This window comes from Varanus komodoensis, unplaced genomic scaffold (genome assembly GCF_004798865.1).
Source record: "Varanus komodoensis strain SLA01 unplaced genomic scaffold, ASM479886v1 scaffold69, whole genome shotgun sequence".
Lineage (NCBI taxonomy): Eukaryota > Metazoa > Chordata > Lepidosauria > Squamata > Varanidae > Varanus > Varanus komodoensis.
This window is the reverse complement of record NW_025336334.1, coordinates 421551-437139: the sequence shown is the minus strand read 5'-3', so window position 1 is coordinate 437139 and position 15589 is coordinate 421551. Positions and strand designations below refer to the sequence as shown.

The 15589-nt window shown below is 45.2% G+C and overlaps 1 protein-coding gene across 3 annotated transcripts in view; it reads left to right on the top strand.

Annotated features, from left to right (window-relative positions):
* The first annotated feature begins 10153 nt into the window (after positions 1-10153).
* TTLL1 (tubulin tyrosine ligase like 1) overlaps positions 10154-15589 on the top strand; it is a 33046-nt gene continuing 27610 nt past the window's right edge. Inside the window, exons 1-2 of one of the 3 annotated variants that reach the window (XM_044450891.1) lie at positions 10177-10253; positions 11610-11824. The gene's annotated coding sequence lies outside the window, so the exon portion shown is untranslated. Of the gene's footprint in view, positions 10254-10770; positions 11825-15589 lie in introns of those variants that run through there. The other 2 variants (XM_044450892.1, XM_044450893.1) reach the window with 2 other exon arrangements.

Here is a 15589-nt window from a genome sequence, read left to right as displayed (position 1 = left end):
ACTAGTATTTCTAACATTGGCCAGTCAGATGTTTCTGGGAAGCTCACATGCAATCGATAAGGAAAACAGTGCTGACTCTTTGTCCTTAGACTAGTATCTGGTATTCATAGCTATGCTGCATCTGAATATATAGCTTTCATTTATTTATAATGTTTAACTATAGAAACCATGGGGGGTTGGTGTTGTTGTTTTGTTTTGTTTTTGGTGCAATGCAGGTTCTTTGGTGTTCAGTTGCTTCTTATGGAGTGTCCTGATACAGAGGCACTCCTGAAGTAGATTCACACATGTCAGCAGCAACGTAAGTCCTGTTTGGATGGGCAGATGTACATGCAGCGAGATCATGATAGTCTTGAGTTTGTTTGTGCACTCCTCCTCTCCCCACTGAAAACTTCCTCACTAAATCCAGGCCCATCCAATCCAGCACTGTTTTCCACAGGTGACTAGAAGGGTGCCTCTGAGATAGCCCAAGCAGGGCCTGAAAGCAACAGACATAGCTGTCTATTTGTCTGGAAGCCAAGGAAGATTATCTTTGACCATGGTGGTTTCATTTTTCTATCATGGCTCCTAGTTGATAATACAAATCTATCCTTTATTAACTTATCTGGTTCTTCTAAAAAGCCATTTAGTAAGTGACCATCGTTACATAAGTAAAGGAAATCATAAGAGGTGGGGTACTCTTTCCCTCTCACACTGGAGATTGCCTCTTCTAAGAAGGTGTTCCTTTGCTGGGTGTGCACTACTAGAGGAAGACTGGGCAAGGGATGCTTTAGCTTGAGATCAGCTTTCGGTCCTAAGAACTGAAATACCTCCTTTGGGGAGAGAATTCTGAAGAAAAGTGCTTGAGAGAATTTGCTTTAGAACACAGATAGATCACGGGTGGTCTGAATGGTCTGGAAATTCTGTATCCACAATTTCTAAGTTCCCTGAAGATAAAATAATAAAATGCAATACTTTTGGGCTGGATGAAGTGAACTGAATTTCAGAGACCAATGTGAACAAAATGACCCAAAATGTTTTGGTACCTGACAAAGAAAACGGAGCCACAGTGATGGCAAAAATTATATGAAGTGAAAATAATCATCAGTTTACTGTCTTTTCATTGTACTTTCACAATATGTTGTGTGAGCCTGGCTGCGTTAATGATATGACTTCTGGGTCCATGAAATAGTTTGGCTGGATTTTAAGATCCCTTTCTTTTGAAATGTTTCCCTCTTCCTAAATGTAGAGGCTTCACAACAAATATCCATGTGGGTGTGCTGATATGTGAGTTCCAAATCCTCTTTAGAATAAAAGCAAACGTCCTGCTTCTGGAAAACCTTCTGCCCTCTGCCTTTCCTTTCTTTTCACAAATGCAAAACATTTTTCATTCTAGCTGAAATATTGAAAAGTGGATGTTGTAAGACCCCCCCAGCCAACCCTGCCACACAACAATAATAGAAAAGATGGTGCAATCAAAGCAGAGTTGAAAGTACATACTGCAGGAAAGTGAAATAGTAGGAGTTTTCAGGGCTACAGTAAATATACATGGTAGCAAGTGTTTTTCTTCCTTTTTCTTTTTTCCTTTGGTCTAGCAAATGCAGGTGTAATGAAAGTGTAATCCAGGAAATGGGCCAACCCTCTACAATTTACCTCCATGGCACATTGCCAGATTTTGGTACCCTCGGGTTGAATGATCTCAGAATAGAGTTGAGGGAGGTTCCACTACACCCAGGAAATGATACTGTTTGCCTCTGAAAAGCATAACATAAACAAGGCTATTGCCAACAAGACATCTCCATGGTTCTCCTGTGTGAGTTTAAATATATTATTCGATCCATTTACGTATATGTGGGCTGGCATATTAATGAAGGGAAAAGCATTCTTATGTTTTTCTACGATACAAAGGGCTGCCATGGCAGGCACAATCTTGCAAAAGGCATTCCCTTTTGTGATAATTTGCCCCAGTGTGATAGTTTGTTTTGCTTCCTCCCCTTCCTTTTCTTTCCCCACCTCCTTTTTGTAATTACCAAGTTTAAAAATAATGGCCATAAGCAGCAAGAACCCTCAAGTCTGGAGGGCTAATTAAAAATTCCTGTAGTATCCTATACAATTATTACATCACGTTAATTGCTTTGAACGGAGCCCAAACTCAGCAGGTTCTTAGGGTCCCTTATTAATCCATCCAAAAGATCACGCGCAGAAAATCTTCCAATAATCTTAGAGTTCACATTTAATACACACACCCAGTCCTGTCCATAGAACCTAACTTCTTTGGGGGGACCGGCAGGAATCCCCTCCAAAGACCGGAACTTTTCGGTCTTTTAGTCACAAACGGAGTTTGCCCCCCACCCCTTACCTTGGCTTTTCCTTTACGCTCTTGCGAAGAAGCGACTGCTGCCCTGCAGACGGACAAGAGAGATGCGGAAGCATTTAAGCGAGAGCAGCTAATTAATCATCATAATTATGCTTCCTAGTAATCAATATCATATCAACACGAGCTCACTTACCGCAGCGTCACTTGCAAGCTGCACCTACTGTTGACCGCAGGGCGACTGCACCCTCCGAAGCTGCAGACGCCCCGCTTGGTCTGCGCCGCGGCCCCGCCCTGCCTCCTGTAACCGGAGAACCTGCCTGCCCTGCCTTGCCCCTCGCGGCGTTGCCGGGCGCTCCCCGGGCGCTCCCGGGGCCTCCGCGGCGCTCACATGCGGCCGCTCCCAGCAGGCGAGCGCGTGCGGTAGTGCGGCGGGACGCGCGTGGGACGGCCAGTCCGGAAGGCTGCTCAGCTGGTCAAGAGTTGGCGGTCTTGTGTCACGCACACTCGAAAGGAATACACCTGCCGCGCTCGTCCGTGCCTCGCTATTGTCTCAAGGGTTTACCGGTGAGCAGGGATAGCGAGTTTCTGACAGTTGGCAGATAAAAATAGGGGCGCAGCCCCCTCCCACCCAGCGCCACTTCACACAGGTTTATACTGGACTGAGGTCTATTCGTGGCTGCATGCTTTGTTAACAAGCCGGTGGTAAAAGTATCATGTGCACGTGCCTGGAATTTCAGTGAAACTGGTTATGTTATGAAATACCTGTCCATTGGGCAGCATTTCCTGTCCAGAAAGGCATTTATTTATCTATTTAGAAAGCTTCTATGCCACCCCATTTGCCGAACCCTCGCGGCATTGGAAGGAAGGGGAGACAGGTTGGACTTGGTCTTTTTGGCTGTTTCCAATACTACTGTTCAAAGGCAGGGTTTTGAAGAGGCATAGGAACTAGAGATTAAATTGCCAACATATGCTGGATCCTGGAGAAAGCTAGGGAATTCCAGAAAAGCATCTACTTCTGCTTCACTGCCTATGCTAAAGCCTTTGTGTGGATCACAACAAATTGTGGCAAGTTCTTCAAGAGATGGGAGTTCCAGACCATCTTATTTGTCTCTCAAGAAACCTATATGCGGGTCAAGAAGCAACAGTGAGAACTGGACATGGAACCACTGATTGGTTCAAAATTGGGAAAGAATATGGCAAGGCTGTATATTGTTGCACTGCTTATTTAACTTATATGCAGAGCACATCATGGGAAAGGCAGGACTAGATGAATCACCAGTTGGAATTAAGATTACAGAGAGAAATATCAACAACCTCAGATATGCAGATGATACCACTCTAATGGCAGAAAGTGAAGAGGAACTAAAGAGCCTCTTGATGTGGGTGAAAGAGGAGAGCACAAAAGTTGGCTTGAAACTCAACATTGAGAAAACTAAGATCATGGCATCCGGCCCTATCACATCCTGGAAAATAGATGGGGAAGAAATGGAGGTAGTGACAGATTTTATTTTCCTGGGCTTCAAGATACCGTGGCTGGGGACTGCAGCCAAGAAATTAAATGACGCTTGCTCCTTGGGTGGAAAGCTATGGCAAATCTAGACAGCATACTAAAAAGCGGAGACATCACCCTGCCAACAAATTTCATATAGTCAAAGCTATGCTTTTTCCAGTTGCAATGTATGGCTGCGAAAGTTGGACCATAAGAAAGGCTGAAGAATCGAGGCCTTTGAATTGTGGTGCTAGAGAAGACTCCTGCGAGTCCCTTAGACTGCAAGGAGATCAAACTGGTCAGTCCTAGAGGAGATCAACCCTGACTACTCTTTAGAAGGCCAGATACTGAAGATGAAATTCAAATACTTTGGTCGCTTAACGAGAAGGAATGACTCATTGGAGAAGTCCCTGATGCTGGGAATGATTGACAGCAGGAGAAAGGGACAGCAGAGGATGAGGTAGCTAGATGGAATCACTGGGACTGTGGATGTGAGCTTGGGTGCACTTTGAAGGATAGTGGAGGACAAGAGAGCCTGGAGGAATGTTGTCCTTGGGGTCGTGATGGGTCAGGCATGAATTTACAACTAACAAGAACAACAACAATGCTACTTTTCAGTGATAATTGTGGAGCTGGTTAGAAAGGTAGCATTGAAAATGGGGAGAGAATGGGGATGGTCAGTGGGATCGAGAGCCAAAGAAAGAGGGCTGTTTTCCATAAATAGGACCTTTTGGAAATTGGCACTTCCTGGCACCCCCTCCTACCCACCAACCACAATTTGCCTGATAGCATAGCAGCTTTGTCTTGTCTGTGATTGCATTGAGGTATGGCGAAGCATAGCGCTCTCGTATGAAATACAGTGCTATGGCTGAACACCAGGTAGTCCCTGGTTTATGAAGATCCAGGTTACGAACAAGCTGCACACACAGACTGCCATAAACCCCATATGAATATCTCTAATGAAAAGCCATGACTATCTCAAGGGAACTATGTGACACGTTTGGTGACACATCATCATTTGGTGTGGGCTTCTGCCTGGAAAAATTTTCTGGCTTGTTGAGAGTCCTCAGGGCTCCTTGAGGGTCCTCAGGAATGCTAGGGATGAGATGGGAGCAGCAAGGAAAGCAGGCCAGAGAGCAGAAGACTGGCTTCTCAGGGCAAATGCATACCCAGTGTGCTCCTCTTGTGCAAAGCTGCCTCCATGAGAAGAGCGTGTTGACTTCCTGGGTAGACACACAGCCTTTTCAGAGTGCTGATCCAGCGACCAGGCAGGAGTGTCAGACATGTCTGTCTCCAAAGTCACTGCTGCTGGAGATGGTGCTGCATGATGCTCTGTTGTACCAGAGCTGTAGATGGGCATCAGGAAGGCTGTGGGCAGACAAGGAACAGGTGGAGCAATGCATTTAATCAGAGCATGGTTGCACCTGCCTCAGGCAGAAATGGACAGCAGAAAATGAAGAGTGGAGTGTTTGCCACCACATTTCTTGCCGCCAAACTCAATGGCAGGAATGGAGAAACTATGGAAAAACATTGTAACTGCATTCACGCATAATGAGAAGCAATACTGAAGGGTGGAAACCTTAGGACAGACCATTTTATTCCAGATGAGAAGTGTTGTTATATAGCAAATCAAATGAGGCATATACCAGATATTATATAATAGTCAGATAAGATAATATGAAGTAAGTTAAAATATCAAGATGTAGAGGGATCCTTATTAAATATTTTTCTTCAACAAGATAATAAAAATATTATTAAAAAGATAGTAAACCCCCTTTTTAAGAATGTTTTTCGAATTTGGAATAAACATAGGGACATATTTATCCCATCGATTTTGCCGTTACATGCAGTTACAGAATTAGAAAGATTCCCACATAATTTGGGAAGTAGTCTGAGAGAAGTATTGAAGAGTAAATATGTTATTAGGTTGAAAGATTGGTTAGAGAAAATGAAGAGTAAAAAGGAGTGTTACAGGCAATACTGGGAGAAGGTAAGGTGACTTGGTATGATATACTTCAATTATATCATTGGACTAAAGACTGGTTGAAGAAAAATGGGAAATGCAGCAAATATACTAAATTTGAAGATATAATTTTACAGAAAGTAAAATAATACATGGATGAAAGGAATGACAAGTAAAATTTACAATATACTACTAGAAGGGGAGGACTGATACGATCCTCTTAAAGATGTGTTAAGATCTGATTCAGAGGCCCTTCTCAAAGAGTCATCTCTGAGGGACGTGCAGGGGATGGCAAATAGAAGAAGGGCCTTCTCAGTGGTTGTGCCCTATCTTTGGAAACAGCTCCCCAACGTGGTTTGCCAAAGTGATTTGCTTAATGCCCTCATTACAATCTTTTATAATGAGGGCAAAAGCAGTTTTATCTTCCAGGCATTTAAACGTTTCATTAATTGACAATATTAAAATACTTTTAATAATTTACATTACTATTAAATTTAACATTAAATTACTAAATATTTTAGTAAATATTAAATTACTTTTAATTTTGAGTTGATTGATTGTATGAAAAATTTTAGTGAGTTCTATTTCACTATATTGGTTTAGAGTAATTTTAAAGGCACTGTGTAGCAGTAATAGTTGTGTTGTTTTAACAGGTTTTAAAATTTTAAATATTATTTGTATAATATTTATAAGTTGTTTTTGTTGCTGTTGTACATCACCCAGGGGTCCTGTGTGGGACTATTGGATACAGTATATGCATTTAATAAATAAAACATAGTAGCCAGCAACCCATAATGTAATGTATGCCTTTCCCAACACATATCCTGTAACTGGATAAAAGTACAGTATTAACAACTTTTAATGTCTTAAATTCAAGTAATATCACACCTTTTCAATACCAAGATCAATCTTCATTTTGGTAAAAAGTATTCTTTCCTTTGTTCTGCAATAAACTGGAGCACATACAGTGGTACCTTGGCTCATGAACTTAATCCATTCCACAACTCTGGTCGTGACCCAAATTGGTTGTGAGCCAAGTCAAATTTCCCCATAATTTTCTTAACTTAGATAAGGTTAATCCGTTCTGTAACTATTTTATTAATCACAAAATTTTGAAGCAAAGTGACAAAGAAAAACAAAGATCACAGCACAACACCCCCAGCATGATTGCACCCATCTCCCCCCACCCCCACAGAACCGCAATTGCACCCATGTTCCCTGCATGAGTGCAACATCGCGGTTGCGCTCAGGCAGGGAAGATGGTGCAATCGCAATTGTCACCTGGTCCAGAGTTCATGACCTGAGGCAAAATTTTTCTGAAATTTCTGTTTGTGACTCGATTTGGTCATGAAATTGTACCACTGTATTTTTCTTGTTGTTGACACCATTACACAGAGGAAAAAGTTTAATAATTCAGTGGATCAGGTCCTTTAATCAACTGACACCACTGTTGATGTTTGCTGTATCTAAGCTCAAAAAGTGTCAAGGAAGAACACTTATTTCCAGTCAAGCAGAAGCATGCACTAGACTTGATGAGAAACCTATTGACTCTGGCTTGTGGCATGTATCCAAAGCATGTTGAGGGATTGTTGTCTTTCCTTCACATTTTATTCAGAGACTGCTTGGTGTATCCTGGTTTCTGCATAAATGGTGGGAAAAAATCCTCAGTGAGAGAATGTAATTGAAAGTTCCAGTTCCTAAATTAAGCAAGAATACCTAATAGTTATTGGTCCTTCATGCTCCAGTACTGAGATCTGCAGAAAAAAATTGCTTCAGGATCCTGCCACCATCTGAGATGAAGCAGGTGGGAACAAGGACAAGATTTTGTCTGTGGTGGCACCATTCTTACAAAAGACCTGCCAATAAGTAATAGCAAAGTAGTGGGCAGAATCTATCTGTCAATGGTTGTGTGGTACAATCTTTGGAACATTTTCACTGAAAAAATAAAGTCACAAAGGCAACAAAGACTGCTTGGTAGAAAAGTATTGACTTTATTAATAAGTTTTCCAGAGAAAAATACCAGGACATCATAGACAGATATGGAAAGATGCATTTGAATAAAGTGCTTCTTTTAACATGTAAAACCTTAAACAGCTTGGGCCCAGGGTACCCCAGTGAACTACTGTGAATAAATATAAGTTTATTAATATAGTGAAATTTCTATTAACTGTTAATGGGTTTTTAATGTAATGTGTATGTTTTGCTAGTTGACAAACTTAATATAATTACTATATAAAGATATTACAACACATGATTTAAAACACAAATCATTAAAAATGTTCCTCAAAACAGAATATCAGATTATTTGGCTAAAATATCTTTTATTGCTCTTGTGCATCTTCTGTGGCCAATTTTAATGAGATTTTGTTGATTTTTGTTTTGCTGTTCCTTATCATGAGAACCATGTTAATAGCATGCAGGTATTAAAACCAAGTAAGGGAAGAAGCAACTTAGGTCTGCTGGAGGATCTTGGGAAAGAAAATCTGTGAGTGATAGTGCAGCTTGGTTTTGAGGAAGTGACAATACAAGTCTTAACTGCTGTGTATCTCCAAGGCCAGCCAAGTTTGACCACTTTGTTTCCCAATAGAGAACCAAATCTGTAAAGGCACTGTGAAATCCAGAAAGTTGTCACATCAGCTGGCATGCAAATGAAAAGATGTATCTATTGAATTTATGCATACCAGAGCTGTTAATAGTACAATCCTCTGTTGGAGAACAGTAGCAGTACTACAAGAGTGTGTATTATTACTGCCAATCAAAAAGAGGTAACTCTTAATATTATGACATAACTCTAAGTATAAGAGTATAAGAGCCATATCCTTACATCTACGCACATTAAGTTTTTATACATCTGGAGTGTGGAAAAAGGGACTTCTAGCTGATAGTGTAACTTAGTTGGTTTTTGAGCCTCCACTTCACTTTCTTTAGAAATTTTGGGCAGTAACCAACTCACACTTAAAAATGAATTCTTCAATTCCACATTCCAGGGGAACCAAGGAATATGGGAAAGACAACAGAGTGTATTATTTCCTTTGAAGAGTGAAGCACAGTATGAAAGAATTTGTGCTAGAAACCAATTTAAGGTGTCCAGAATAATATTAAAAGAAAACATAAATGCTGTTAAGATTGATATACTAGAATGCAATTTGTTGGCGTGCATATTCAGGACTCCTTAGCATTTTCAACAGGAGAAAATCTAAAACAAAGCCTCCTGAATGATATCCTTTACTAGTTGCTAATACATATTAGTGTGTATTGCACTTCACAATGTAGAATAAGCCAAAGGCCCAACTTCTCACAAGTTTACAATATAAATTCAAGAGGTTCAGAAGAAATGAGCAGCAAGACAAGAATACTCTACATGGTAAAGCAAGAATTACTCCTGAGTAAATACCTATAGCATCAGACTGTAAGGGAGATGTGGCTCAGGAGTCAATTTCTGGCAGGCTGCTTAGCGCCTGCTACCCTGTTTCCCCGAAAATAAGCCCTAACCAGAAAATAAGCCCTAGCATGATTTTTCAGGCTGCTCGTGATATAAGCCCTACCCCTAAAATAAGCCCCAGTTAAGATAGTCAGCCAGACGGACGCATTTAGTAGGCCCGTTGCAACACAATTCAGGGTTTGGAGAGTTACGAAGTTCCAGAAGATGACATGGCTGTATTTGAATAAATGTAGATTTTTGTACATAAAAAATAAGACATCACCTGAAATAAGTCCTAATGCGTCTTTTGGAGCAAAAAATAATAAAAGACGCAGTCTTATTTTCGGGGAAATACGGTAGTTGCTGGGTTTCGGGAAAAGTCTCTTGGACACAGAGGACATTGATTGGCCTGATCCAAGAAAGCACTTTGTATCCTTACGCAAGGCAGCACATTCAGAAACACTCCGTGCAGTCGTTATTTGTCAACCAATCAAGATGCATAAGGCAGCTAACAGCAATAAAACGACAATAAATGAAAAATACAATAAAGTATAAGACGAGCATAAAATAAAGTAAAACAAAATGCACACAAAACGTCCGCAAAAACAATTACAACAAATCGCAACATTTTCCCGTAAGCCTCTTCAGAGATCATGAGTTCACTTTCTAGCTATGTAAACCGGAGCACATCCATGGTCCGCAATGGGTTAATAGCATGTCCCAGCTTTGGGTCGGGGGGAGGGGCGGGGAGCTGATCAGGCCCACCCCTCGCACCCTGCCCTCCCGTCTCGCTCGGGCCTGCTTTCCGCGAGCACTGGGCGGAGTCTCGCGCCGCATCCCCCGGTTACCAAGCGGAGAGCGGCGGCCGATTGGCTGGGCGTTGCTGCGGAGCCTGTCGTAGAGCCGACCCGCTTTCTTCTCGGCGTGGGCGGTGCTTCTTTTGGAGCTTTGGGTTGTGAACAGACAGCAATGGGGCAGCCCCAAGCGGCTGGGTAGCTCGTTGCTCCAGTGCGCGAGAGGAGGAGCAGGCGGAGGGGCCCTGCCGCCGCGCCTTCCGCCCACCCGCGTGCATCCTCGTTTGGGGCAGGTGAGAGCGTGCGGGGTGTAATGACTTGCGTCTTCGCTTCCCCATTAAGCCGTTTCTAGGGCAAAGGATGGGCAGTGGAGACGGAAAGGGCGTGACGGAGGGTCTGGCGAGTTTAGAGCGACCCTCAGAGAAGACGCATTCTGTGTGTGTCAAAAGCCTGTCTCGCAGCATAGCCTGTGGGCAGTGGGCATAGGCCGAAAATGAAGTTGTTGCCTTCCAGCATGGTCCCCCACTTTACTGTCTAGCCCCCCCCCCCATCTGTTTACTAGGGAGGAAAACCCATAGTTTATAATGGGACTTACTTTTGAGTTACTCTGTATAGGTGAGCCTTAGTGGGGAGCTTGTTCCAAAGTTTAATGAAATAAATAATATGGGGGGGCCACCATTGGAAAGACTCTTCCTTTAGAGGTGGCAATTGGAAGAAGGCTCTGGATGTTGATTTAAGTGACAAATAAATTGCAGTAGGAAGAAGCGTTCTGCCAAGCATTGTGGCCCCAATTTTGTAGGGCTTTATAGAGTAAAACAGCATGTTGAAATGGGCAGGCGATGCAAGTGGTCCAAATTGGTCTTACATGTTTGGATCTTCTGGGCCTGTTTATTAGTCTAGCCATCTCATTTTGCAGAAACTGCAACTTCTAAATATTCTTCAGGGCAGTCCATATAGAGTGCATTGCAGTAAACTAAATTATTCTGCAGGATTACCAGAGCATAGATTACTGAGACCAGGCCATCCCTGTCCAGATAGGAGCACAGCTGGACCATTAGCCAGACCTGTTAGAAGACCCTCTGTCCCCCTGAGGCTCCTAAGCATCAAGTGATAAAGATGGCTCCAGGAATATCCCCAAGATCTTTCAAGAGGAGAGAACAGGTTGAACAGCCTCCATCCTCCAGCCTCCTCCAGTAGCATCTCAGTTCTGTCTGGATTGAGCTTCAGTTTGTTATTCAGTTGTCAAAGTAAGGCACTCAATTAGCACATCCACAGCCTAGCCTGTTGAATATTAAAACGAGAAATGGAGCTGTGTGTCATCAGTGTATTGAATGCAACTTATACCAAAACTTCTGATGACCCTGCTCAGGATGACCCTGTTTCATGCAGATGTTGAATGGCATGGAGAACAAAGCAACTCCTGAGGAACACCATACTGGAGAGTCCATGGGCAGAGCTGTATTTCCCAAGTACCACCTTATGGAGTTGACCATCCAAGTAAGAGTGGAACCACTGCATATGCATATCCACTCCTATCCATATCTTAGCCAGCCACCCCTGAAGGATACCACTGTCAGTAGTATAAGAAGCTATAGAGAGATCCAGAAGTATAAGCAGGGTCACATTGCCCTCTTTCTCTCCCGATATAGGTCATCATACAGAGTAATCAAACTATTTCCATACCAAAACCCAGCCTGAATCCCAACTCAAATGGATTCAGCTAATCAGTCTCATTCAAGAGCACCTGGGCATTTATTCAAAACTGCTTAAGAAAGGAAGTTTTACCACCCGCTTAAAATTGTTGAGATCTTCCTGGGACCAAAGAATGTTTCTTCAGGGGTGGCCTTACCACTGCCTATTTCAGGTAACATGAGACCACTTCTACTTACAAGGGGGCATAGAACTAGCCAACTTACCCCTCCCTGGTAGTTTTTATAAGCCAGATGGGATAGTGATCCAGGATGGATGATTGTATAACCTGCCATGTTAACCTTGTTAACATGCTGTAACAGTTGAACTGCATCCAGAAAAAATGACCTGGCTGTGCTCTCAGTCCTTTGCCTGCTTTGTCTGCTGTAATGTTGGAGTTGAAGTCCCAGTGGTTGCAGTAAATTTTCTCCTCAAAGTGTTTGGCAAATGATTAATCTCTGGGGGTGGACCATTTTGATAGTTCCCCTACCCTTGCAGAGGGGAAAATCAGCAGTAGGTTAAGTTATCTGATCATGACAAAGTAATGATTCAAAGTCCTCCACCTTCAGATCATTATATCTATGCCTGGATTAAAACAAAACAAAAAACAAATCCAGGATGAGCCTTTTTGCATGTGCTGGGCTGATGACATGTTAGGGCAGTCTCACAGTTGGCATGAAGTCCATGAAATCCTGAGCAGCCCCAGATAGGATTCCTTTGGCAAGGATGCTAACATCCCCCAAGATGTTGCAACCAAAACTGCCTCTGTCACTTTGGGTAGAGAGACTGTTTGGTTGCAGGATGGGCAGTACACCAGCAGAAACCCCACTCTGTCCCACTGACCTTACAAGCTAGAGAGAATGCCAGATCAACTGCTTCATTCGCTATTAAATCATGGATGAGGGAGGTCTTACTCTACACCAATGTAACATTTAGGAGCAGCATCTGGAAACCCAAGGGCAGTTTGATAGGGGAATCACCAAATCTGCAGTAGTAAGGGCTGGAATAGGAAACAGTCGTTAATTGCCTGGGCCATATTCTTATTACCTGGCTAACTCTTCTCTAAATGCCCTTTCTCGTGCCACCTAGAACTACACCAATTGCTTCTCCACCAAGACTTCCCCACTTGGTTCCATAACCGCTTTCTCAGGCACATATTCAAGCCCAGTGGGGGACAGCAACCCCTCCAGGTCTCTAAAAACAAACAGATAAGCTGGCATGTAAGGGAGGTGGTCCTTGCCCTTGTACTCCCTGCAAAGTGGTTCCTTGCAAAGAAGCTGGCCATAGCAGGGCCCACTGAGAGAGACCCCATGTGGAAGGTGTTTCTTGGCAGAGGCAGAGGCTGGGAGAGAGTGCAGAGTGACCAGGGGACTGGCGAAGGCAAGGTAGGAGCTGGGCGGCGGAGCAGAGGGCCAGGAGCAGCACAGAGGAAGGGGCGGGGCCAGGGAGGCTAGAGCAGCCGGGAGGGAGCAGAGGGGTGGGGCGTCGTCCCTTGGCTGCGGCCCGGGCTGCCCGGAGACTCCCTTCCCTGAGACACAGAGGTTTGATTGTTTGTTCGTTTGTTTTGTTTGTGCTTTGCTTTGGTTTTCTTCCAATTTAAATTTAAGTTTATTTTATCCTTGTGTGTGTGTGCGAGTGGGTTTTTGTCTGGGAGAACTGGGCGAGTGAGAGGAACTGCAGGACTAACAAGGCAGGGGACCAAGGTAAGGTCTCGGAAGGGATACCGATGGCAGACCAGGAGATGGCCTTGGCGGGAGTCACGGGTGTTGCTGTCCGCTGCGAGAGCTGCGACATGTTCGCCCTTCTCCCCCAGGAGAGGCAGGGATACACTTGCCCTCGGTGCAAGATGGTGACCCTGCTAGAAGAGGAGGTGAGGTGCCTGAGGGCCGAGAGAGCTCTCCAGGCCCCCCCGGAGCAGCCCCCCTCTGGACAGAGGGTTGAGGGAGAGTCCACGGGAGGAGCAGCTGCAGAAGCATGGAGGTATGTCACCCACAGGAGGAGGAGGCCAGCACGGCCGCCTCCTTTTCCTGGCACCAATGTGGAGCTGGGAAACAGGTTCTCTCCACTTGGGGAGGCTGGGGCTGATGAGGCCTCGGGGGACCAGCAGGACCCCCAGCCTGGGACATCAGGCGGCAAGGGGGCCGCTGTGGGAGAGGCGAGGGCCAGGGCACGGCCGCCCACCAGCACTGGGGAGGTACGGCGGCGGGTGATGGTTGTTGGGGACTCCCTGCTGAGGGGTACTGAGGCAGTGGTGTGCTGCCCCAACCTGGAGACAAGGGAGGTTTGCTGCCTGCCGGGCGCATGCATCCGGCATGTGAAGGACAGAGTGGAGTGTCTTGTTCGCTCTGGGGGTCACCAGCTGCTCCTGGTGATCCATGTGGGCACAAACGATGTGGCCAGGCAGGATGTGGTTGGGACCACCAGGGACTTTGAGGCCTTGGGGAAGAAACTCAGGGAGCTGAAGGCCCAAGTGGCCTTCTCATCAATCTTACCTGTCCAGGGATTTGGGCCAGGAAGGGACAGGAGGGCCTCTGAGGTGAACGACTGGCTTAGGGTGTGGTGCCAGAAGGAACGCTTTGGGTTCCTCGACCACAGCACTCGTTTTCTTGCCAATGGACTTCTGGCAAGGGCCGGGTTACACCTCACGAGGATGGGGAAAAGGTCCTTTGGAGATGCTGTAGCAAGCTTCATCCGGAAGACTTTAAACTGAGCTGGGGGGGGGGGTAGATTCAGGCCTCCCAGTAACATGTCTGCACTGGACAAGTGTCGGGGGAGGATCAGGGCTCTGGGAGCAGGGTTTTAGAGATACTGCAGGGACTGACAAGACTCCTACAGAGAGGGGCCAGGTATGAGGGAGGATGGGAGGAAGGAGGAGGCTGGGGACTCCAAGGAAAGGAAGTGGTGGGAAGGAGTTGAGGTGCATGGACACCAATGCTAGGAGCATGGGTAATAAGCAGGAAGAGCTTGAAGCACTCCTGGGAATAAGAGGGTATGATCTGGTGGGAATCACAGAAAGTTGGTGGGATGAAAGGCAAGTCTGGAATGTGAACATAGAAGGGTATCACCTTTTTAGAAAGGACAGGAAGGGAAAGAGAGGTGGGGGCGTGGCTTTATACGTCAGGGAAGGGATAGGATGCAGTGAGATAGAATGCAGCACAGATGGGGATTCGGTAGAGGCAGTCTGGGTGAAACTTAGGGGTTTTGACAGGGAAAGAGACCTGACAGTGGGGGTATGTTATCGCCCTCCAAGTCAACTTGAGACCCTGGATGATGTCCTGACAGGCCAGATTCTAAGGATATCTCAGGGGAGAGACACAGTAATTATGGGAGATTTCAATCTCCTGGATTTTACTTGGGAGACTCACTTGGCGGTGACAGCCAGGTCACGTCGCTTCCTAGAAGCTATTGAGGGAGGGTTTTTCACACAGAGGGTCCGAGAGGCGATGAGGGGGGGAAACATCCTTGACTTGGTCTTGACTAATAGGGAGGAGCTGATAGATGAAGTACAGATTAGGGGAGCTCTGGATGCGAGTGATCACTCCACCCTTTGGTTTGAGATCAGGGGACTGCAGACAGGCAGCAGGTCGAGCACTAGAAGCTGGGACTTCAACTTTGGCCAACTGAAGGCCAGACTGGGGAAAGTCTCCTGGGATAGGTTACTGGAAGGTAAGTGAGTTGAGGAGGGGTGGATAGCACTCAAAAGGGAGGTTTTGGGGCTCAAGCCTTGACGATACCTCTGGTCAGTAAGGTGGGGAGGCGGAGGAGAGTGCCGCCATGGATGCGAAAGGAGGTGGTTAGAGGGATTAGATGAAAGAGGACCCTCCATAGGAAATGGGTACTGGGGCAAATAGACAAAAGGGTATACCGGGAGGAGGAGGCCCATTGCAGAAGGATTCTTTGCAAGGCTAAGGCTGATTACGAGCTGAGACTTGCCAAGAAT